General features: G+C 40.8%; 1 long non-coding RNA gene across 3 annotated transcripts in view; it reads right to left on the bottom strand.

Moving 5' to 3' along the window:
* Nucleotides 1–1748, bottom strand: part of LOC138742986 (uncharacterized) — a 187533-nt gene extending 185785 nt beyond the window's left edge. For all 3 annotated transcript variants that reach the window (XR_011344572.1, XR_011344571.1, XR_011344570.1), the window contains exon 1: nt 1673–1748. This is a non-coding gene — a long non-coding RNA (uncharacterized lncRNA). The remainder of the gene's footprint in view (nt 1–1672) is intronic.
* Between the last annotated feature and the right edge of the window lie 20671 nt (nt 1749–22419).

Below are 22419 nucleotides of genomic sequence, written 5' to 3'. Positions count from 1 at the left end.
ATTGCCTTGCTTTTCTTGTGAGTGCTTTGAATGTACTGTGTTCAAACAGTCTGCTGCATTTATTCAATTGATCAGATGCAATTTGTTCAGAAGTAGGATTCTCATTTGCCACTTGGGTGACCTGGGTTCAATTATGAGTCAATGCAAAGTGCATCGGGGTGCCCCGTCATTGTCTATTACAATTTAAGGTAGTGCACAGAGCACGTATGCCTAAGGTTAAATTGTCTCACTTTTACCCTGATATGAGTCCTTCTGACAGGCGTAAGAGCGGTGAAGCGTCATTAATTCATATGTTCTGGAGAGGTTTACCACACTTTATCTACAATTTTTAATATAGATTGGGCACCAAATCCTTTGGTGGCTCTCTTCAGTACAATGATTCTTCTGTCTCTGGTCATGCTATCTCTCTTGACTCTGTTATGGCGAGACATACTATTTTACTTAAATTGACGGGATACTGCCCCATCTACTAAAGATCAGTGGTTGTGTATCATCATGTGTTGTTTGAAGATGGAAAAGATTCACTATTCAGTTAATAATTCATATATAAAATTCCAGACACTGTGCTGGAGATTTATGACTCACTTACTTTATAATTTTACTTCCATGTAATTGAATTGTCTGATTGTGTCTTTTCCACATTCTTTTTATACATATATTTTATTTTCCTTCATTTTTCTTCTAGTGCTAATCACATATAACACCTGGAAACACTGTTAGGGAGGGGTACTGAGTTTTCTCTCTTTTTGTTTTGTTTCTTTTTTTTAACTCTTTTTTCTTCTATCTTTTCCTTTTTTCCCTCTTTTTTTATTATTCTTTTTTTTAAAATCTGGATTATGAATTATGAATGTTTTACCATTGACATTTGTTTCTGATATACTGATTGTTTTATTAATTATGTGTAACTATTCATATAATCTCATTGTTCTTTATTAAAATCAATGAAAATACGTTAAAAATAAAAGTTAATGCATTGTGGTGAAAGCGAGGTGACACATGGTTTCCAGCTGCATTAGGAACTCCTCTGAGCAGGAGTCTGAGGAGTTACTGCCAGACACCACCAGAGACTGGGGTTGAGTCGTGACCATGGTGTTCTCCATGCAGAGTTTGCAGATTCTCCCTGGGTCTGTGATTTCCTCCTGGAGCCCCAGGATCCAGTAGATTGTAAATCACAAAATTCTGTAGACACCGTGGTTGAAGTAAAAACACAAAAATAAAACACTTTGATGAAGGGCTCAACCCCGAAACATCGGGTATGTGTTATCCTTTGGTTCTGATACATAACGACTCTGTTTGACCTGCTGAGGATCCAGAAGATTGGTCGATTAATTGGCCTCTGGGAATTGCACCAAAAAAAATACAAGAATGGCTGGATGCGGATAAAAATGTGGTGAAGATTTAAAAAATGATGGAATTAGTGCAGGATTATTTTAAATAGATGGTATTCTCAAAGTCAAGCCAAGCTCAGTACTAAATTATTCAATGAAAGTAGGCACTAAATTATTACAATCTTCCTGAAATAACATTTCAAAGAAGTTACCAGTTTAAATTCACCATATTTCAAATAGCATTCAATCACTTCTATGTAGTACTAATCCATTTAACTTCAATATTCTTTTTGTTAAATATTTTAACATACTTTAATGCATTGAAATTAAAAATCCATTCTTACTGTCATCTTCGTGTCCTCTTACAGTTCTTTCATTTATTAATGTTACCTTCATTCTAAGATTTCACCTTATCATATCTGTAAGGATACGTGAGGTAAATATTATTCTCCCTTATCTCCTGTAGAGAAGTCTCATATCCATAACTAAATGATTCCTCATTTACATCATGCCATACCACCTCTCCCATTAAAATGTGAGAGACGGCTTTTCACCTGCAATTTTCCCAATGATTCACCATGAATTCAGCAGAATATTTTGGAAAACCTGGAGAAATTATGTAAATACTATATATTTCTTCAGCTTGTGCATGAATCTTACACTTTGGGTCAGGGGAATCTCAATGGAATTTCAACCATTTCTTTGAGGGAAAAAAAAATCTTTCCAAAAGTTGTCTAACTCCAGGCAGTTTGAACCTAGTGATTAATGGGAGGTCAGGCTATGAACATGCACAGGAAAAATTTATTTTCTTCTGGAAATACCTGAAAGGTGTTTATTAAAAGAATAGGGTCATCTGAATCAAAGTGTGTTTTGATGGGCTAATTCCATAAGGTTATAAATGGGCTTGAAGCAAGCAAATTTGTATTGTATCAACGTCATCATTTCATTGCCTCAGCTGGTATAATTTTGTAAGCAACAAAACAAGAACTTAATAGTTGTCATATATACTTAATGCACAGCCATTTAAGACCTCATCTGGTCACGAGGATTCCCATCAGGACCACTGACCCAGTTTTTTGCCAGTAACCCATTCTTTCTCAAATGTCCTTCAATTCCTCCTGGTTCTTCTCCCATCTCGTTATGCAAGATGTAATTTTCACAGCCAATTAATCTGCCAAGCAGCGCATCCTTGACATGTGCAAGGAAACCAAAGCACTCAAGGGAAAACCCACAGTCACAGAGGTAACATGCAAACTCCACAATGACAGTACCAGAGATCAGGGATGCAGCTGTGAGGCAGTTAGATCACTGTGCTGTGGTTCTTCATTTTTAAGATAGATAACTTTTAGGTTGCAGATAAGAAAATTATAAATGGGTGTAAAACCTTGCCGTAACTCCTCACTCTGAGTTTCACTCTGCACTAATGGACAGAGTGCCCAGTGTCTTCCCACCTCTGATGAACATTATTGATGATAGGATGATGAGGTTTGCACATTTATCCACTTTGCTTCACTATACACTCCCTCCAGTTTTACAAAAGGATTTCTGTAGAAGTATAGTACCACAGTTGTTTGGAATCTGATATGAAAAGTAAAAAAGAGCAGAGCATTAAAAATTTGTGCTGACCAACTTACCAACATATTCACAGATATCTTCAACATCTCACTCCGGCAGGGCATGGTACCCACCTGTTTCAAACAGGCTTCAAATGTTGCAGTGCCCAAAAAGAGAGTGGTAACCTGTCTAAATGACTATCGACCAGTGGGGCTCACATCCTCAGTGATGAAGTGTTTTCAAAGACTGGTGTTGAAGGATATCAGCTCCTGTCTGAATGGCGACATGAACCTCTTCCAATTCACCATTTGTATTAATAGGTCTACGGCGGATGCCATCTCACTGGCTCCACACAAAGCCCTGGAACACTTGAACAGCAAAGATGCATTCATCAGGATGCTCTTTATTGACTACAGTTTGGCATTTAACACCATCATCCCCTCAAATATGAGCAGCAAATTTCAAGTCCTGGAACTTAACACTCCACTGTGTAATTGGATTCTTTATTTCTTCACCTACAGACCACAATTAGTGAAGAATGGTGAGAACTTCTCCTCCACAATCTCCAAAAGAGCCAGAGCACCAAAGGGCTACATTTTTAGCTCCCTGCTCTACTCATTTTACACCTATGACTGTGTGGCTCGGTATGACAATAACTTCATCTACAAATCTGCTGATGGTACCATGGTAGTGGTTTGTATAAAAAGGGGCAATGCAAGGGAGATTGAAAATTTGGCCAAATGCTGCACCAACAATAACCTCATACTCCACAATCTGATGATCATTAGGGGATCAGAGATGCAGAGAGGGAGCAAATTTAAGTTCTTAGGAGTCACTATCTCAGAGGATCTTTCATGAATTAAACACACTGATGACATCATGAACAATGCATGTCAGCACCTCTACTTCCTCAGGAGTTTGCAGAAGTTTGGTATGACACCAGAAATCCTGCAAAATTTCTGCAGATGTGTGGTGACCAAATGCCTCACAGTCTTCTATGGGGACACCAATACCCCTGAGCATAAAGCCCTCCAAAAGGTAATGAAAACAGCCCAGATCATCACAGGCAAAACCCTCCCCACTACTGAGAGAATCTATAAGGAATACTGCTGTAAGAGAGCAGCTGTAATCATCAAGGATCCACACCACCCACCACATGCTCTATTCTCACTGCTTCCATCAGGAAAGAGGTATAGGTGCTATAAGACACGCACCACCAGGTTCAAGAACAGCTGCTACCCCTCCACCATCAGACACCTCAAAAATAATTTCAAGGGACTCATTTAAGGACTTTTACTTTTGCACCTTATTGTTTGTTATTTTTCCTCTTTGCATTGCACAGTCAGTTGTTTCATTTAATTATTTGTTTACATGTGTATATTGTATACAGTTTTTTTTTTGCACTATTAATATGTGGTCATTCTGCCTGGCCCGCAGGAAAAAGAATCTTAGGGTTGTATGTGATGTCATGTATGTACTGACAATAAATCTGATCCGTAATGGGGAGAGAAGCAGACTTAATGTTTCAGGACCTTTAACTGGGAAAAAGCATGCAATACAAGAGGTTTTTGGATACACAGAAAGGATGGACAGGAGGACACAAAATGGAGAACTTATGAATGGATTAATGACAAAATGAGAGATACTGCAAAACAAAGGAGATGTTAAAAATTGTTTAAAATTGATCCAATTGAAGTATCAGTACAAGTAATGTAATCATTATTCAAAATTATAAAGGAAAACCAAAAACCCCGCAGATGTTCAAAATCATGCACTTGAAACAGAAAAGTCCTGGTGGTGTTTATTATTTGAAATTTATGTTCAGCTTTGGATCTTCAATGTGCTTCTCCAAACTCATTGGAATGGTGTTGGACAATGGATCACATTAAATTATGTAAATTGTATTTATTTCTATAGGCTGTGCACAGAATTTACACTGTAGGACAGTTCAACTGCCCGGTATATTTCCTTCAGGAAAAATCTTTACCAAAGTAGTTTAATTTTCATGTTGTTTCTAATTCCAGGCAGCTGAAACTCAGCGCAATTATTGTCCCTTGTTCATGGACCATACCGTATTTAAAAGTCTGACCTCTAGCTGGTGTTACGTCGCAGACTTGGAATTTCACCAAGCCAGTGTTATTGTTTCACCAAGCCAGTGTTATTGTTTATCTTTTAAAACACTATATTTAATAATAACGACTAACAATATAACAAATCAAACCCAACTATGTGCGAATATACGTGTGTGTGTGTGTGTGTGTGTGTGTGTGTGTGTGTGTGTGTGTGTGTGTGTGTGTGTGTGTGTGTGTGTGTGTGTGTGTGTGAGAGAGAGAGAGAGAGAGAGAGAGAGAGAGAGAGAGAGAAAGAGAGAGAGAGAGAGCAAACCATTACAGCTTCGGCACAATTCTGGAAAGTCTTTCCAAAGTACAGGTTTGGAAATGCATTGTCAAAAAGCAGACTTTTAAATTGATGCACAGAAGTAATCACAAATAAAAAGGGAGAGACTATGTGACCAGACTGCTGAAAACTCACGAATCCTTGTCGAGTGTCTTCCAGAAAAAATATACTTTCATATGAGCAGTGGTCACAACTCCCCTTCTCCTTGCATAGGGGAAATTAAACATGTGACTTCCATGATGCTTCCAAAGCATAGGTATAGGTCAATCAAAGTGACCTTTCCTTTGGTCATGGTGGAGTTCAATAATTCCCCTGGCAGGGAGAATCAGTGGAATTGTCCATTATCATACAAAGTCATTCCTTCTCTGTGTTCGATGAGATGGCCTCTGATCAATCAAGCGCTGTTCCTTCAGTGTTCCACACACAGGACTCTCTCACCACCTGTGACCCTGGAAAAAGCACCCAATGTCCTTTCTTCTCTCCAAAGTAGCAAATTTGGGTACAGCCTGTACTAGCTGATGCCACCCAGTCTCTCCAAAGCTGTGAATAGTTGCAGCCTGTACCAACCCTTAAAACGATACTCACACTAAATTAAACGGGAGCTTGTAATACTGGTCAAACCATTGATTCATGGGCATCTATAATTGATTTGAAGTGACCTCAGAACAGGATGAACAGGAATAGATATATTTTCTAGTCCTTTTAGATGAATTGATTGACCAGATCCTTTATATAATTTCATTCAATTCTCCCAGTTCATCCATCTTTGTTATATTTGCTCCAATTATTCTTTCCACACAGCCACCTCTGAGATTTCTTCCTTTTTCCTGAACTCTGCTTCCTCTCTACTTCAGATGACAGAGATATTTCTACACCTCATCTATATACCAGCCCCTTGCTTTCTCGCACTCTCCAGCTGCACAGAGCAAGGATAAAATTCTCTTCGTCCTCACCTCTTCCCTCTCCAGCTTCTGAAGTAAGCAAATCTTCTTTCAAAATTGGCACCAACTTCAACTATGTACACCACTAGCAACCTTCCCATTCCCTTTCCTGTCAGCATTCAGAGGAGATCATTAGCTTCCCATGTCCTGGCCTGCTCTTCCATCCTCATCCATCTCTACCCTCCTTACATCATTTTCCCATGAAATTGCAGGAGCTGCAACTACTTATCCTTTCATATCCTTCCATTCCACTAACCTGGGAAACTAAATGTCTCTTCGAAATCCAGATTAAGCAGTGATTCACTTGCACATTTCCCAAGCTCATGTCCAGTTTTTGGTATTCGCTATGCGATTTCTTCTGCATAAGAGGAAAGAAACTCAGATCTGCATCCAGCTCTCAGTGGTAACCCCAAAGCTTCCTGTCATCTGTGTCTTAAATTTTCAGACCTGTTCCCACTCTACCCTGTCAGTCTGTGGTCTCCTGCATTGATATAATGATCTCACTGTAAGCCTGACGTACAACTCTTCATCTTAGATCTGGGCACATTGCAGTCTTCTGAAATTAAATTCTCCAATGTAATAATTTGCCTTCTCTTTCTCATTAGAACCAACCATCTCAGTTGTATTTAATTCATCTGTGATATTGTTTTTTTTTCTTTCTTTCATTGCAAAGTTTTTCTTCTTTCTTAGGATCAGCCTGTTGTACAAGTCCAATGGTCTAGCATTTCACAACATTTTACTCTCCTTTGTCTATATCAAAAGACCTTTTCATATTGGCTAACCAGTAAATTGGCTGTTAAATGAATCGGTTCAGAAGCCATTTTTGCCGTTCACACTTCTTTCTTTTCTTTGGCTTGGCTTCGCGGATGAAGATTTATGGAGGGGTTTGTCCACGTCTGCTGCAGGCTCGTTGGTGACTGACGAGTCCGATGCGGGACAGGCAGGTGGACCACTGTTAAATGGCTCTCTGCGCCCTTTCACACTCACCAACTGGCGTCCCAGAGCAGAGGGGCATCTATCCTCCATCAGTGATGTCCTGAGTGGCGCATTGAGTGATAGCGGACCTGCCCTCCATGCAGCAGAGAAACCCCTCCATGAGTAATCCGTGCATAGAGCCCTTTCATTATGCGAAAGCAAACTGAGACATGAGTGCTTTAATGGAAAAGGTGGTTAGTTCCTTGCCTATCCATAGACTCTCTCACTCTCCACCTATCTCTCTCCCTCTCTGTCTCACTTTCTCTCCTTTCACTCTGCCTCTCACATATCCATCTATCCTTTGAATTTTGTATGTACCCTCTTCGTGTGTGAGCGCGCGCGCATATTTAATCTCTACTGCGACATTCCCACGCTCACTATAAATTGCGTGCCTGTATTTTATTTCCGCTACCACTTTCTCCCAGTCCTTTATAAAATGTGAGCATATGTTTTATTAAATTGTGCGTGTATTTTTCCATGCTCTTATTTTTGTGTGTTTTATTCCTGATTCGATTTTCTGATACTGGAGTAGGTTTATATAGGTCAGCACAACAACAGGAGCTGAAGGGCTCATATTGTGCTGTACATAATGGTTAATTATGTTATAATTAAGCATGAATAATTTTGTTTAAATACAATATCATAGTACAAAATCAGGATTTAGTTAATTAAATACAAAGTAAATACCTTCTTTTTAATCTTTTGTTTCCTTCACATTCTTGCACGCACGCAAGGTCCCAGGATACCCCTGTCCTTTCACACTGGGCTAACCAGAACGCCGATTCAAATTGAATCGGTGATCATACACCCTTCTGGGAGAAGCGGTGGGATGCTGGTGACTCAAGGCGAGGAACCCGTGGAAGACTGCTGTCGGGAGACTCGCGGCGGGGCTGCGGACTGTTGGAGACTGGCTTGAACTGGCTGAAGGGGTACCAGGTATCGGAACCAGGATGTGAGGATGTGCCGAGGGCACTGAAGGATTCCTGACCATTTGGATCTGGTGCTAATGTTGCTAATAGCTTGGAATGGACTCTGTGTGGCTACAGGGGCTGCAGAAGTGCTGGAGGTGACTCTACGGTCACTTGGTGGCCCTGGGAAGATTCTCTTCTGCTTCTTTCTCTCTGACTGACTGTAAGTCTGACCGTAAGAACTGTAAGAGGCGCTTAGTCAGTTCCTGCCAGTAGTGAATCTGTCTGCCTTGCAGCAGGCAAAAAGAAATACGACACTGTGCTATTACTATGACAATAAATTGAATTTAGGCGGACCATCCCCAGGGCGATCTGATGCCTGCCTGTTGATTTGCAAGTGTTCACACTGGAACATTAATCGGTAGATTGGCGGGTAATAGACACCCCCGAGAGCCTTGGTTTGGATCAGCAAGTCTTTGATTCTTTCAACGAGCTCTACAATTTTATTAGCAAAAAGAATTTTTTTTGAAAGGGATGGAGCGTTTAACTCGGCAAGAAAAACTTGATATGGACCCACAGTCAACTACAGCCTTCAAAGCCTTTAACTTCTGGCTGCTGAACTTTGAAAACTTCCTGAGATTCATTGAAGTGGAGGAGGATAACCAGCGTCTAACAGCATTGCTGTCAATGGTGTCCTTGAGAGTCTACGAGAACATCCAGGATGAGACCACTTACACCGCAGCCATAAAGGTACTGAAATAATTGTATAATCAACCGGTGAACAGAGTTCATGCCCGGCTCGTGCTTGTTTCAAGGAAGCAACAGCCCGGCGAGTCCAGCAGGGCATATTTACAAGTATTAAAGGCGTTGGGCAAGGACTGTAACTGTGTGGACAAAACTGCTGCCGAGTTCAAAAATGATCTTGTCCGGGATGCCTATGTGGCCAGGCTCCAATCGAACAAAGTGAGGCTGCGCTCGCTCGAGCAAGGGGTAGAAAAACTAGAGGACGTGGCCCGGATTGCAATCACAATGGAGGATGCAGCCTTAAAGTCCACCGAGCTCTCTAGGGACTGGAACCCTCGTTCTGATGTGAGAAGAGTGCCCTTCTACCCTACCACCCCCCGAGATACTGACGGCCTGTCGGCTGCTGCTACCCTGCCCCATGCGTACCCAAAATGTTATTTCTGTGGGAGGGACAAGCACAGCAGGTCCCAGTGCCCAGCAAGAAAAGCCAGGTGCCATAAGTGCCTTAAAAAGGGCCACTTTGCTGCAGTCTGTAGGTCTAAAATTGCCGCCGGCAAACACAGTGCCTCGTGTGAAGCCCAATCGCCACTATCCCATTCAAACTCTTCTTCCCCAGAGCTCTCGTCCAATGAGAGCGAGGGCTCCCCTGCACGGCAAGGCCTGACGTCACGGAGACACCAAACCCGGAAGGGGCAGCCCACCCTCGCAACCATGGTGTTTGCCTGCCTCTCGCCCCCGTGCAGAACACTCGATCCGGCCTCGGTCCCGACTGTGGCAACCGCTGCTGCTCCCGCCGCCACAGCCACCCCCGGGCCCGACGCTACCGCTGCTGCCGCCACCGCCACAGACACCCCCGGGGCCGACGCTACCGCTGCTGCCGCCGCCGCCACAGCCACCCCCGAGAGCCTTGCTTTGGACCAACAAGTCTTTGATTCTAAATTACTAGGATAAAGTGCCAGTGTGAAAGGGGCTATTGATCTTACTACCTGCATTAGCTCATTAACATTCCTTATCTCACCCTATCAGAAATATTCCCTTTCATATCCATCCCTCTCGCCCCTCCTTTTTAGCAACTTTGAACCAACTTGCTTTCTCTTTCTCCCAGTTCTGACAAAGGGTCTTTAACCTTTAACATTAACTCTGTTTCCCTGCTAATGAAAGCTGGCTGATCTGCTGAGTGTTCCCAGCATTTTCTGTTTTTGGTTGTTACCAATAACCTTGTACCCTACCCTTTCTGTTCTGACTCCTGAGGGTGCCAAGCCTCAAAATTCTGCCTGGTGAGGCATGACATGAAGACCAAACAGAAGCTGGTTGGGGGATGGGATATTCCCTGCCAGAACGAGAAAGAACTTGGTAATAAAAAGTGCGTTTTTATCAAGGTTTCTGTGTTATCTTCTCGGGCAGCACATTAAAATCATCTAAACTCTTATTTACTTTGGCCATAAGTCTAAGATAGAACCAATCCACAGGGACAATGCAGATAATGCCTCAGACAAGGGAGAAGGGGAACATCCCAACTCTCAAGCTAGATGTGAGTATATTGACCACAAATGTTGCAGAACATTGCTCAGCTACGAGAAGAGGAGAGGAGATTATATGGCAATTATCTGCACGTTCAAAGGCTATGTCTTAATTGACATTTATAATTGTGATGGTCTTTCTAATGTAATCAAATCAAAGAAATTGGAAAAAAAAACAGTCATATGCCAGAAATGTAAATATAAGGTTGATATTACCTTCGTGAAATATGGAAAACTGTCTTTTTTTTAAACTTTTTGTGACATCAAAGTTAAAAACACAATAGGATGGATCTTCCAGAGCAGGACTTACCATCGTCTTCCAATCCACACTAAATGCCGTGGTCAATTCCTATGGAGCCTTCACTCCTCAGGTTTGGGCATCAAGGTCTCAGTGGCAGCTTGTCCTTGTTACTGCAGAGATCCTGCCCTCAGAATATGCCATTAGGGCTACAGCTATATTTTGACTCAAGGCTATTAAGGGGTAACATGGGTACTGACATGGGCCCCAGCTATGCCTGCCTTTTGTTGGCCATGTGGAGCAATCCATGCTACAAGCCTATACAGGCAAGGCCATCAACTTTTCATCCACTACATCGATAACTACTTTAGTGCTGTTCCATGATAAGCTCGACAACTTTATCCACTTTGCTGCCAACTTTCACCCTGACCTCAAATTCAGTTAGTCCATCTCTAGCAACACTCTCCCTATCTCCATCTTGGAATTGTTAAATGCACAACATTTTGAAAACCCCTTTCATGGGTAAGTAGAGTGCATATTTTTTCTGCAATTTAAAAAATCCTTTTCATGGATCAGTAGAAATGATCTCTCATTCCTCTGTTAACAAAAGGAGGAAAACTGACAATTCTGTCTATGACCACACAATGAGGCCAAGTGGGCTTTTCATTCTCACAAAGGAGGTTGAAGAGCTGTTGACTCTTGCACTGCTTCCTCAGAATGGCCTCCAGTCACTCCTGTGTATTCAGTTGGTCACATGGTCTCTGCACCTGGGTTTTAGAGACACTGCCTTGCTTCTCTTCAATGTATCCATTGAGGAACACGATGTCTTCAAAGCTTGCTGCTCATCTCAAAGTCACTTCAAATTCTGTGGGCCATAAGTTTAACAACTTCTGTTGTTAAATCTGTTCCCTTAAAGGGACAGTCCCACACAAATAAAATGAACTGGAAAATGGGAGGAACATCTCGACAGACATCTTCAAACCCACCAACTCACACCCTGTTCCTTGCAAGAATTTTGGCCCTTTCTCTCAATTTCTCCATCTCAGCCGCATCTGTTCCTAGAATGAGGTCTTCCATGCCAAATCATCAGTTCTTTAAACAACGTGGCTTTCCCTCCACCACCATCAATTCAGCTCTCACCTACTCTATTACCTGCATATCTGACCTGCCGCTCTCTGTCCCCATTGTCACCTATTATCTCAATAATAGGTTGACACCTATTATCTCAATAGCCTCAGGGCCCAACATATTTTCTGGCATTTATGATGCATCCAACATGATCCCACTTCCAGACAAATATTCTCCATTTCTCCCCTCTTTGCTTTCTGCAGGGATCACTCCCTCTGTGACTTGTGACTCCCTCATCCACCCCTCTCTACCCACCAATCATCCCCTTGGCACCTACCCCTGTGTCTGCAGGATGTACTCTGTGGCCATACCTCCTCCTCCACTCAGGGTTCCAAACAGACTTTCCAAGTGAAACAACACTTCACTTGTGAATCTGCAGGGGTCTTCTGTTGCATCCGGGTCTCCCATTGTGGTCTCCTCTACATCGGAGAGATTAGGCGCAGACTGGGAAATTGCTTCATTGAGCACTTTGGCTCTATCCACTGTAATAGGGTGGATCTCCCAGTGCCCACTCGTTTCAATTCCCCATCCCATTCCCTTGTTGACATGTCTATCCATGGTCTCATGCATTGACAGACTGAGGCACCTGAAAATTGGAGGAACCACCACCTCATCTTCCATCTGGGCACCCTCCAAATGGATGCCATTAACATTGACTCTCTGGTTTCCATTAACCCCCCCACCACCACCACCACCATCTTAATCTGCCCATCTTCTTTCCTCTAGTTGCCTCTCTCTCTCTCTCTCTCTCTCTCTCTCTCTCTCTCTCTCTCTCTCTCTCTCTCTCTCTCTTTTCCTTTTCCCACTGTCTCCTTACACAGAGCCAATATCATTTCTCACTTTTCCTCTTATCATATCCAATTAACATCTTTTGTTTGTTGGTCTGGACCACCCTCTCCCATCCTTCCACCTTTCTTTCTCAGTTTTTATTGAGATGCCTGCCTGCTTTTTGCTTAAGCCTTGAAGAAGAGCTTAAGTCCAAAATGTCAGTTGCATACTGTGTCTTTACTTCCTATGGATGCTGTGAGACAGGCTGAGTTCCTCCAGCATTCACTGTGTATTTCTACTACAATCACAGCAGCTGCAGACTTCCATGTTTCACTATATTAAGGCACTTAATAGATTTAAATGTATGTGGTTAATGAAGACATTCAAAAAGTATTAAAGGAGATGCCTATAATTTTAAAGGTAAAAATTAATTAAAAGCAAATTAAAACACTCACAAGGAACTAAAGTGTTCAGCTACAAAAATAATTTTAAAAGTTTACTTCCTTCCCTTTGAACTCACCAAGAATTCCAACTGAACCCAAGTTTTACTGCCAATGGTTTGTGATAATTGACTCCGCAGCATAATACAGGACTTAAACTAACAATCAGATGAAGTGGAGACTAGCACTGAGGTATGGAGATACTTATGATCCCCTTTCTCCTTCATTGCAAGTCCATGTGAGACCAGGGCCTACATTGGATATGATGGATGTTCATGGTTCCCTTTAGAGATGCCAATCAAACCAGGAAGGTTCACCCCATTTTATTTCTCTATGGTTAATCACAGCCTGAAATTAACGTAGATGTGTGATATATTAACATTTGTTAATTGGTAACTTATCATGCACAAATGGGTACTGTTCCATCCTGGGAATTGTGAAGGTAGGCCTTATTAATTTTCTTAACCCAAAATTGTCCATATTGTGATTGTTCCCTTTTTTTTTCTTTTAATATGTCGTGTATAAGATAAAACTAAGTCATACACTGAGCATACACCAGCATTTGCTTCAAAGCACATAGCAGAGGGTTAAGATTAAACCCAGGCACTGATTTAATTAGACAAAAGATCAAGACATTTATATTTTAGGGTTGTAGAGCACGTCGAAAGAACCAAAGACTTGTTGATCCAAACCAAGGCTTTTATTAGCAAAAGACCGGAGCTCTTCACAGGTGGCCGACCAGTCCGGAATGATCCGACCTGGCTAGGGACACAACCCTTTAAGGCCCAGACAATAGGTGTGGCTTAGCTCTCAGCCAATCGCTGTAAGCACAGTCTAGATACAGTAACTATATACACTATGTACATTGGTGATAGATCTGTACTATCACAAGGGTTAGGGTTAGGGTGGTGTATATAGTAACCAATGCATGTTACAGACTTAACAGAGGTTAAGACAAAATAATATTAATAGAATGGAAGAGCTGTAGCAGCAATGGAGAGCAATGCATTGTTTGTTTTCAGACAAATGAGATTCTTTCTGGTGGAATCACAAGTGGGAAATTATAGAATGACCGTCAGCGTTCTCTTTGAGTTCACCTGCAACCACCCTGTTTTTAATAAATACTGTGTAATTGCAAATTGAGACAAAACAAGTCACAAAATTTTCCAATCATATAATTTGAGAAATCTCTCTGAGCACTTCCTGTGAGTAGTTCCTGGGAGGGGTTCATTAAACACTCTTATTGGCTATTGTCACAAAGACTTAAGTCCAGTGTTTCCATTAACTCCAGCTAATAGTTTAAAGGGCCACCCACACAACAGGAACTGTTTTCTGTGGTCTGTACCAGAACAGTCTGGCAGTTGCTCAATGATTGAGATAAATTTCCTGCATTGTATAAAATTATAATGGACATTAAATGCAAGTCATTTTTTTTTTCCACAGAGATTAGGTGAGATACAAATCAGAGGACATTGGTTAAGGGTGAAAGGGGTAAACTGGGGGGAAATTACTTCATACAGAGAGTGGGAGTAGGGAATGAGCTGCCAGCCGAAGTAATGAATGCAGGGTCAATTTCAACTTTAAAAGTTACAGATACATGAATGGGAGGGGTATGGAGGGATATGGAATAGGCATTGGACAGTGGGTCTAGGCAGGATAATAGTTCAGCAGAGACTAGAAGGGCCAAAGAGCCTGATTATTGTGGTGTACTGTTCTATGAGTGAGGAAAGCTGCCATTTCCCCCACTGATGTTTGCATTTCTGTTGTTTTCTCACAGTGCAAAGTGCAGGTGTAGTCACAGGTGCTGGAGTCATAATAGATATGCTCAGAACACCAAGGAAGGAGAGGAAGAAGAACTCCCATGAAAAATGTAATTGATGTCCTCAAGAAACAATTCTGGAGTCTGCATGATTTCAGAGAGATGCTACAGAACTTTCCAGAGAACGATGGATACTTCTCATATGATACCTTCTACACAAACTTGCCACAAGTAGGCATCAGTCTTCTTGATGACAAAAGTTGCTGCAAATGCTGGAATGGAGAACAAAATAGAATGCCGGAAAAACTCAGTGGCTCAAGCAACACCTGTGGATAAGTCGATATTTGTGGCTAAGTCTCTGTATCGTGACCAGAAATGTCTTCATCGACTGTTGTGCTTATGAGTATTCTTCAGCCTTCAGAGGAACTGTTCTTTGTAGTTACATGCATTCCATATGTATCCTTATAATTATGCTGTATATAAAATTGCTATTGATATCATTTCATGTTGAACAATTGCATCAAAGGCCATTTTTACACAGCCTTCCTGTATTGCGGAGTTTGTCGGAGGGGCAAAGTCATATTCATTAGGCCTGTTTCTTACAGAGTGGCTGCGGTCATTTTACACTGCATCACTCCGTAAAAATGTGTAGGGGTCCCAATGGAAAAATTACAGAATGGAATTTACATAATAAATCCCATCTTGACATTCCTACACTGCCACCGGAGCAGAAAATTTCCTGAAAATTTCTGCTCTTCAGCGGCTGTGTAAAAGCCCCTAGCTGGATAACTAGACCATTTGACTGGATTTTCCCAGGGGGTAGTATTGAGTAAAGTGATCTCAGTTCTATTCTTCACAAGCCTCGTGAAGGCAGAGAAAACAGCTACCGACTGGATGGAGTCTTCTATCCACATGCGACTCGGTAATAAAATTCTGCAGGATTAAACGATACATTGCTGGGCAAACAAGAATCTGCAGATGCTGTGATTGTAGTTAATACACAAAAGTGTTGGAGGAACTCCACCACTTTGGAGTGGATCCAAAAAAATTGGGGGACCTGCTGAGTTTCTACAGCACTTTTGTGCATTAATTGCCGGGCAAGACCAGCTGGTGAACTTAGCTGAGACAGATGAAGCTTATTTGAGATATTTCTTTTTATTTTTAAGCATCTCTGTAATTAAGTGAATAAGTATAAAGCCACCATTATAACTATAATCAGATATTATTTAATTATGTGAAATGGGACAGACAACACGACACCTTTCACATTTTAAATCAGCATATCCATTCATGGACAGATGCCTTGCAGCTGGCACACTTCACATTTAAGGGAAAGGATCTGAAATCAATATTATGGGCTTTTAATTGGATTCTTGCCATAATTATAATTAACAAAACACATATAAAGAATTGAGGCTATGACTTCATCTAATTTTCCCAGCAGTCCGTAAGAAATTAAGCCCAATGGAAAATGTTCTCTGACAGGAAATACCAGAGGGGAAAAAACACTGTGAGAGACCGGTCCCAGATGATTCCTCTACTAGGAAGCTTCCTTCAGAAAGGAAATTTAATTAAGTATTTTTTATATGATTTACGACTGATAGTTTCCACAAAGAGTCAATGAAGGTTACATTCTTCTTGTTATGATATAGAACCTCAATGCTTTGTTTTATCTCTTCCAAGGAAATTCTTCACCCCAGTGAAATTGTGTTTTAATTTTGTGTTTCATTTAGATTGGGATTACAGCACATTTCCCATGAATATTTTCAAATGCTTCCCAGTTAAAGGAGTTTTGTTCCATGCAGAATTTTCCTCCCCTTGTTTAGTCCAATTTTAAGCTTGAACCCAAGAGTATCTTCCTATCTATCAGAGTGACATCCTTATTTTCCTGCCATCTAACTTGTGGTTCTATACTCATTAGCAAAATGCATTAACATTGCTCAGACACACTTCATGTCTTGCATATAAATCCAGTGGAAAAGAAACATTTCTCCCAACAGATAGACTAGTTCTCACTCAACAAGCAAAAAAATTCTTGTATCCTTTGTCTATTCAGGTTTTCTTTTTTCTTCAACTGATCTAATATTTATGTCTTTTGAACTCATGATATAAATACTGATAACTTCAGTGCAATCCAAGGAGATTCACTTCAGATTTTAGTCCAGTGAAGTATGGAGGAATGTTGCATTGTGAAGAAGGAATCTCCAGAAATAACAAAACAATTAGGAAAATATGTAATATGGTGAATCTTGAGCAATGGTTCTCATAGGTTCTCTGTGAATAGTAAGGGATTACTTAAGGTGGTCTGTGAGTGAAAAAAAAAGGTTGAGTACATACTAGAAAGAAATTTTAGGGAATTGGAATAATCCAGTGAAGTGACAACCCACCAATAGATTCAGAAAATGTTTAGATTATAAGGCCTAGCTAACTGAAGAGAAAAAATATGGAGGATTGAATGTGGACTAAGTACTAAAAAGTTGATTACTAAATAAATTGGAACACATCAATTATATAGAGGATTAGGGAAGCCAGACGGAGACCTGAAGATACGTCCCAATGTCAGGCAGAGATAAACAACTTCAAATATTACATTAAAAAAGGTAGTTTCCTGATAAATCAATAAACATTGTAGCTATCGCAATGCTAATACCATGAATTATGGAAGGAGTTTTAGGTTAGAAATGTTTCAAAATTTTAAAACTTTGATTACAGTGTGGTAACAGGCCATTCCAGCCCACGAGCCAGTACTGCCCAAATATTCAAATACAACAAAACCCCTGTTTATCAGGAATTCAAGCAACCAGCAAAAAAAAAATTGAGGAAAATAAGTAGGTTAAAAAATACATAGGTTTAAAATGAGCCAAGCATACCTTATCATTAGTTTGCCAATCAAGCAAAATGCAGTCTCAAGCAAATTGGAAAATACACTTACCCACCTAATACACAAATTGGAGAAAGCAATTCCCATTAAGTGCCAGATACCAGGGTTTTCTATTGTATATCAGAATAAATCAAGATGTTGCAATCCCTGGCTGGCTGTTTACCAGAAAACAATGAGAGAAGTTGATGCCATGAAGAAGTCACTAACATTTTGCAGCATTCTTACCTTTTACTCTGTTATAATCTCAAATTTGACTCCCAGCGCATAAAATGCTGAAAAATATTAAAATATTTTGAAATCCATGTGCAGTCATACAGTTAGAATTACTTCTCAGTGTGAAGACAGATGGGAATATCTATGATTATAGATTGTCAGACAAATTATTATAAGTGGATTATTTTTTATCAGTTGTTTGCAAATTTCATCACCCAGGAAACCACCAAAAGGGAGCAGTTATTTTCAATACAAAGAGAACAACACATGGGTTTTTTTTTGATTAACTGCATTAAAAATACATTTTAAACTGTAAACAAACCATCTAAAAAAAAAAGCTGTAATCCCAATTAAGAATTTTTTTTCAGACAACTTGAGCCTTTCAGAAAATTCCAACAATTTCTGATTACTGTGGGGATCTTTGATTGATTGCGAAAGTTTTGGTTGAAATTTTAAATTGCCAATTGAATAGACTTAGTTTGCATGAATTGTCTAAACATTAATATTTTACTCCAAACCCTATACTTGCTTTCTACCATTATTGTGCATGAAATGGTGAAAACCTTTGTTTTATAGGTTCTCTGTGCAATCAACCAATACAACCAATGTTGTGCAAGATAAAAACAGAACTGCAGAATATGGAGTTACAGAAAAAAGTGCAGTTGAAACAATTCAAGGCCACAGCTGGTAGGCTTGCAAGATAAATGAATGATTATCTTTCACCATGTGATGTTTATTTAGGATTCTGACGTGTCAAAAATAAATTGTCCTTGAATCTGGTGGTGCATATCTTCAAATTCATACATCTTCTGCTTTGTGGGAGAGAGGAAAAGAGAGTCTGACCAGGCTGGGATGGATCCTTCAAGTTGTGTGCTCTCCCACAACTGTGGGAAGTGTTGGTAGAGTCATTGGAGGGGAGGTTGGTTTGCGTGATAGTCTGAGTTATTTTCACAACTCTCTGCAACTTCTTGCAGTCTTGGACAGAGCAGTTCCCAGAACATGCCGTGATGGATCCAGGCAGGATAATTTTTTCCTGGTGTATCTAAAAACCTTGGTAACAAATAATTGCGAACATGCCAGACTTCCTTAGACTTCTGAGGAAGTAGAGGGTTTAGTGGGTTTTATGGTCTTAGTATCAATGTAGTTAGACCATGACATAATTAATATCAGCCAGTATTTAATACAGACTAAACCAATGATTCTCAACCTTTTTCTTTCCACTCACATACCACTTTAAGTATTCCCTATGCCATAGGTGCTCTGTGATTTATAAGCGATTGCTTAAGGTGGTATGTGGGTGGAGAGAAAAACGTACTGTTTTAATCATACCTAATTGACTTGTTTTGTGCACGGTTTCATAACCCCAAAGGAAATGGGCCAGTGACAATTTTTCTCAAGCAAAATATTTCAGTAACAATTGGGTCTATATCAGTGATTCTCAGCCTTCCCTTCCCACTCACAAACCACCTTAAGCAATCCCTTACTAATCTCAGAGCACTTATGGCATAGGGATGACTTAAAGTGGTATGAGAGTGGAAAGAAAAAGGTTGAGAACCACAGTGGTGACAGAAATAGTTAAAGCCCAGACTCAATTAATTAAGGAAATAAAAATGTCCAATAAATCCTTTCAGCAAAGTAAAATAAACTCAGAACCAACTTTGTTAAAAAAGTTATGTTGATAAAGACTCTTCTGTTGATAAGATGAATAGAACATTTCCAAATGGCATGATCTAGGGTTATGCTGATAAAGGTAAAGGTTCCATTATTGTCACGTAATACTACATTTAGAATGTAATGTTGATGATTTTTTTTAACTTTTGTGGACCGTAAGGCAGACAGAGAGTTGCCACTTTGTCCAGCGCCCCTTACAGAAACCTACAGCACCTGGGTGTTCCTAGTCTCCAGTCCTGTCCAGTCCTGAGCCTACATAGCTTTAGAGATCAGACAATCTCAAACATATTTAGACTATTAGGTATTGTGCTGTTAATACTTCCCTCAGGTAGACTGGTAAGACATAGACAAGGTTTGTGCCCAATCCTGTCTTTTATCATGCAATCACTCATCACTGTGATCTCTGGATTTTTTGTTGTTCAATTTGGCCATTTGGGGAGGTCAAAATGTCCTGAGCATCCTGGAAGAAAGATGGGGAAAGTTAGTGCTGGAGTATGCGGACTCCATTCTCACTACACCATCTAGTGACTGGTTCAACACCTGGAAACCTTGGGGCTTTTCAATACATCATCCATGTAATGATTGATAAAACCCAAAGCAGAAGGAACTGGTGAAAAACAGAAACTGATTAAAAAAAAAGGCACATTATAAATACAACCTTAAATGTAAATAATTTGGACAACAAACCAATTAAGATTTGCGAGAATGCAAAAAGAACTGTTTTCAATAAATTCTGCCATGTTAAATGCCACCAGAAATCAAAACTTAACACATCAACAGATTGATTTTTTTTTGTTTTTTTTTTACATTTTTAATCCTCCTTAAGTCTAATTATAAAAAAAAAGCACAGTTTTTTTGTGTAGAAATTAGGGTCAATTTAACATCCAAATGTTGTCAATATCACAAGCAAATTAATTGCCATGTTGTGGGATAAACTGCAGAGAACACTCTCCCTGACTGTCTCCCTTTTAAAATAGACCTGTTGGAAATTCTTCAAATAATACATATCAAAAACCAATATTTATTTGGCTGAACAGATGTTACAGCAGATATATGTCCTTTTTCACAATGACATTTGATTTAGATTATTCTTATTGTTCACTAAAAACAATTATGGAATTTCTCCACAGATTGTGATTGAAGTGCAAAGATACAGTAAGAGTGGCAATACACTTCTCATCTCACAGAATTCTGTAACCACTTTGTTCACATCCCATCAAGATTTCAAAAAGGGATTGAATTTCAGTAAAGCAGATTAGCACACCTACATTCTGCCTGCAGGATCTGCCGGTCATTTCCAACAGCTCTAATCTGCATTTCACAGCTTCCATACAGGTGTGCACCGCATGTACGTCTGTCGCTTGTAGACCGATAGGGTTATAATGGAGTTCAGCCAGAAACCCTGATTGGTGAACGCGAGAACAGGTTGTAGTGGATGTAACCAGAACTGAAGAAGAGGGAATGGGAAAGGAAACTGCAGAAGGAGAACAGGTGCAGAAGGGGTTCACTGTTAAGGGGTTGGCCAAATTCTTTGCAGACCTCAACAGCTTGCTGGAGAGATGGACCCAAACGCTGAACACCTTTCACTGATAGGGAGGAATGCTCAGGTAGTGTTTGTTGCATATAAAGAATTTTTTGAAGAAAATGAAAAGCAAACTTGGCAAACAGGACTGGACATATTCCTGAAGAAGCCAACATGGCCCCAGGAAGAGCCTCAGCCAGGTCCTTCAAGCTTTACAGGGTGACAGCTCATCAATGGAGGTTATTCCACCTGAAACACTTTGAGTGGAACTCTGTGAGGAAGTGAAGGATCCTGATCCACTTTGTTAAACTCTGTGCGATAAAGGCTAAGAAAGTGTTTACATAAAAGTGAAAACTTTGAAAAAGAAATTAAAGTTTAATTTAACCTAAGTTCAGTATCCCCTATTTTTCTTTTTCTTTGGCTTGGCTTTGCGGACTAAGATTTATGGAGGGGTATGTCCATGTCTGCTGCAGGCTCATTGGTGACTGACAAGTCCGATGCGGGACAGGCAGGCACGGTTGCAGCGGTCGCAAGGGAAAATTGGTTGGTTGGGGTTGGGTGTTGGGTTTTTCCTCCTTTGTCTTTTGTTAGTGAGGTGGGTGGGCTCTGTGGTCTTATTCAAAGGAGGTTGCAGCCCGCTGAACTGTGAGGCGCCAAGATGCACGGTTGGAGGTGATATCAGCCCACTGGCAGTGGTCAATGTGGCCACATAGAGATTAAAGAGATTTCTTTAAGCAGTCCTTGTACCTCTTCTTTGGTGCACCTCTGTCTCAGTGGCCAGTGGAGAGCTCACCATAGAACACGATCTTGGGAAGGCAATGGTCCTCCATTCTGGAGACGTGACCCACCCAGCACAGTTGAGTCTTCATCAGCGTGGATTCGATGCTTGCGGACTCTGCCAGCTCGAGTACTTCGATGTTAGGGATGAAGTCATTCCAATGAATGTTGAGGATGGAGCGGAGACAGTGCTGATGGAAGCGTTCTAGGAGCTGTAGGTGATGCCGGTAAAGGACCCATGATTCGGAGCCGAACAGGAGTGTGGGTATGACAACGGCTCTGTACACGCTGATCTTTGTGTGTTTCTTCAGGTGATTGTTTTTCCAGACTCTTTTGTGTAATCTTCCAAAGGCACTATTTGCCTCGGCGAGTCTGTTATCTATCTCTTTGTCGATCCTTGCCCATTCAGAGCCATCTCTCCAGTGCATGACTTCCTGTTTTGCGGAAACTGCCAAAATGTTTGGCCTGGAAGTCAGCCTGTAGAAAACTGAGGTCCTCCATCAGCCAGTTCCCCACCATGACTACCAGCCCCCCCACACAGAACTGAAAACGGTCAACCAGATTACCTACCTCGGCTCCACTATTCCATCTGATGCAAGGATCCCCTATAGTTTTGCTACATATATATAGTAATATGATGTTCACACAACATCCA

The sequence above is a fragment of the Narcine bancroftii genome, chromosome 9 (genome assembly GCF_036971445.1).
Source record: "Narcine bancroftii isolate sNarBan1 chromosome 9, sNarBan1.hap1, whole genome shotgun sequence".
Classification (NCBI taxonomy): Eukaryota; Metazoa; Chordata; class Chondrichthyes; order Torpediniformes; family Narcinidae; genus Narcine; species Narcine bancroftii.
Note: the sequence above shows the minus strand (reverse complement) of the source record. Positions and strands in the feature narration are given on the sequence as shown.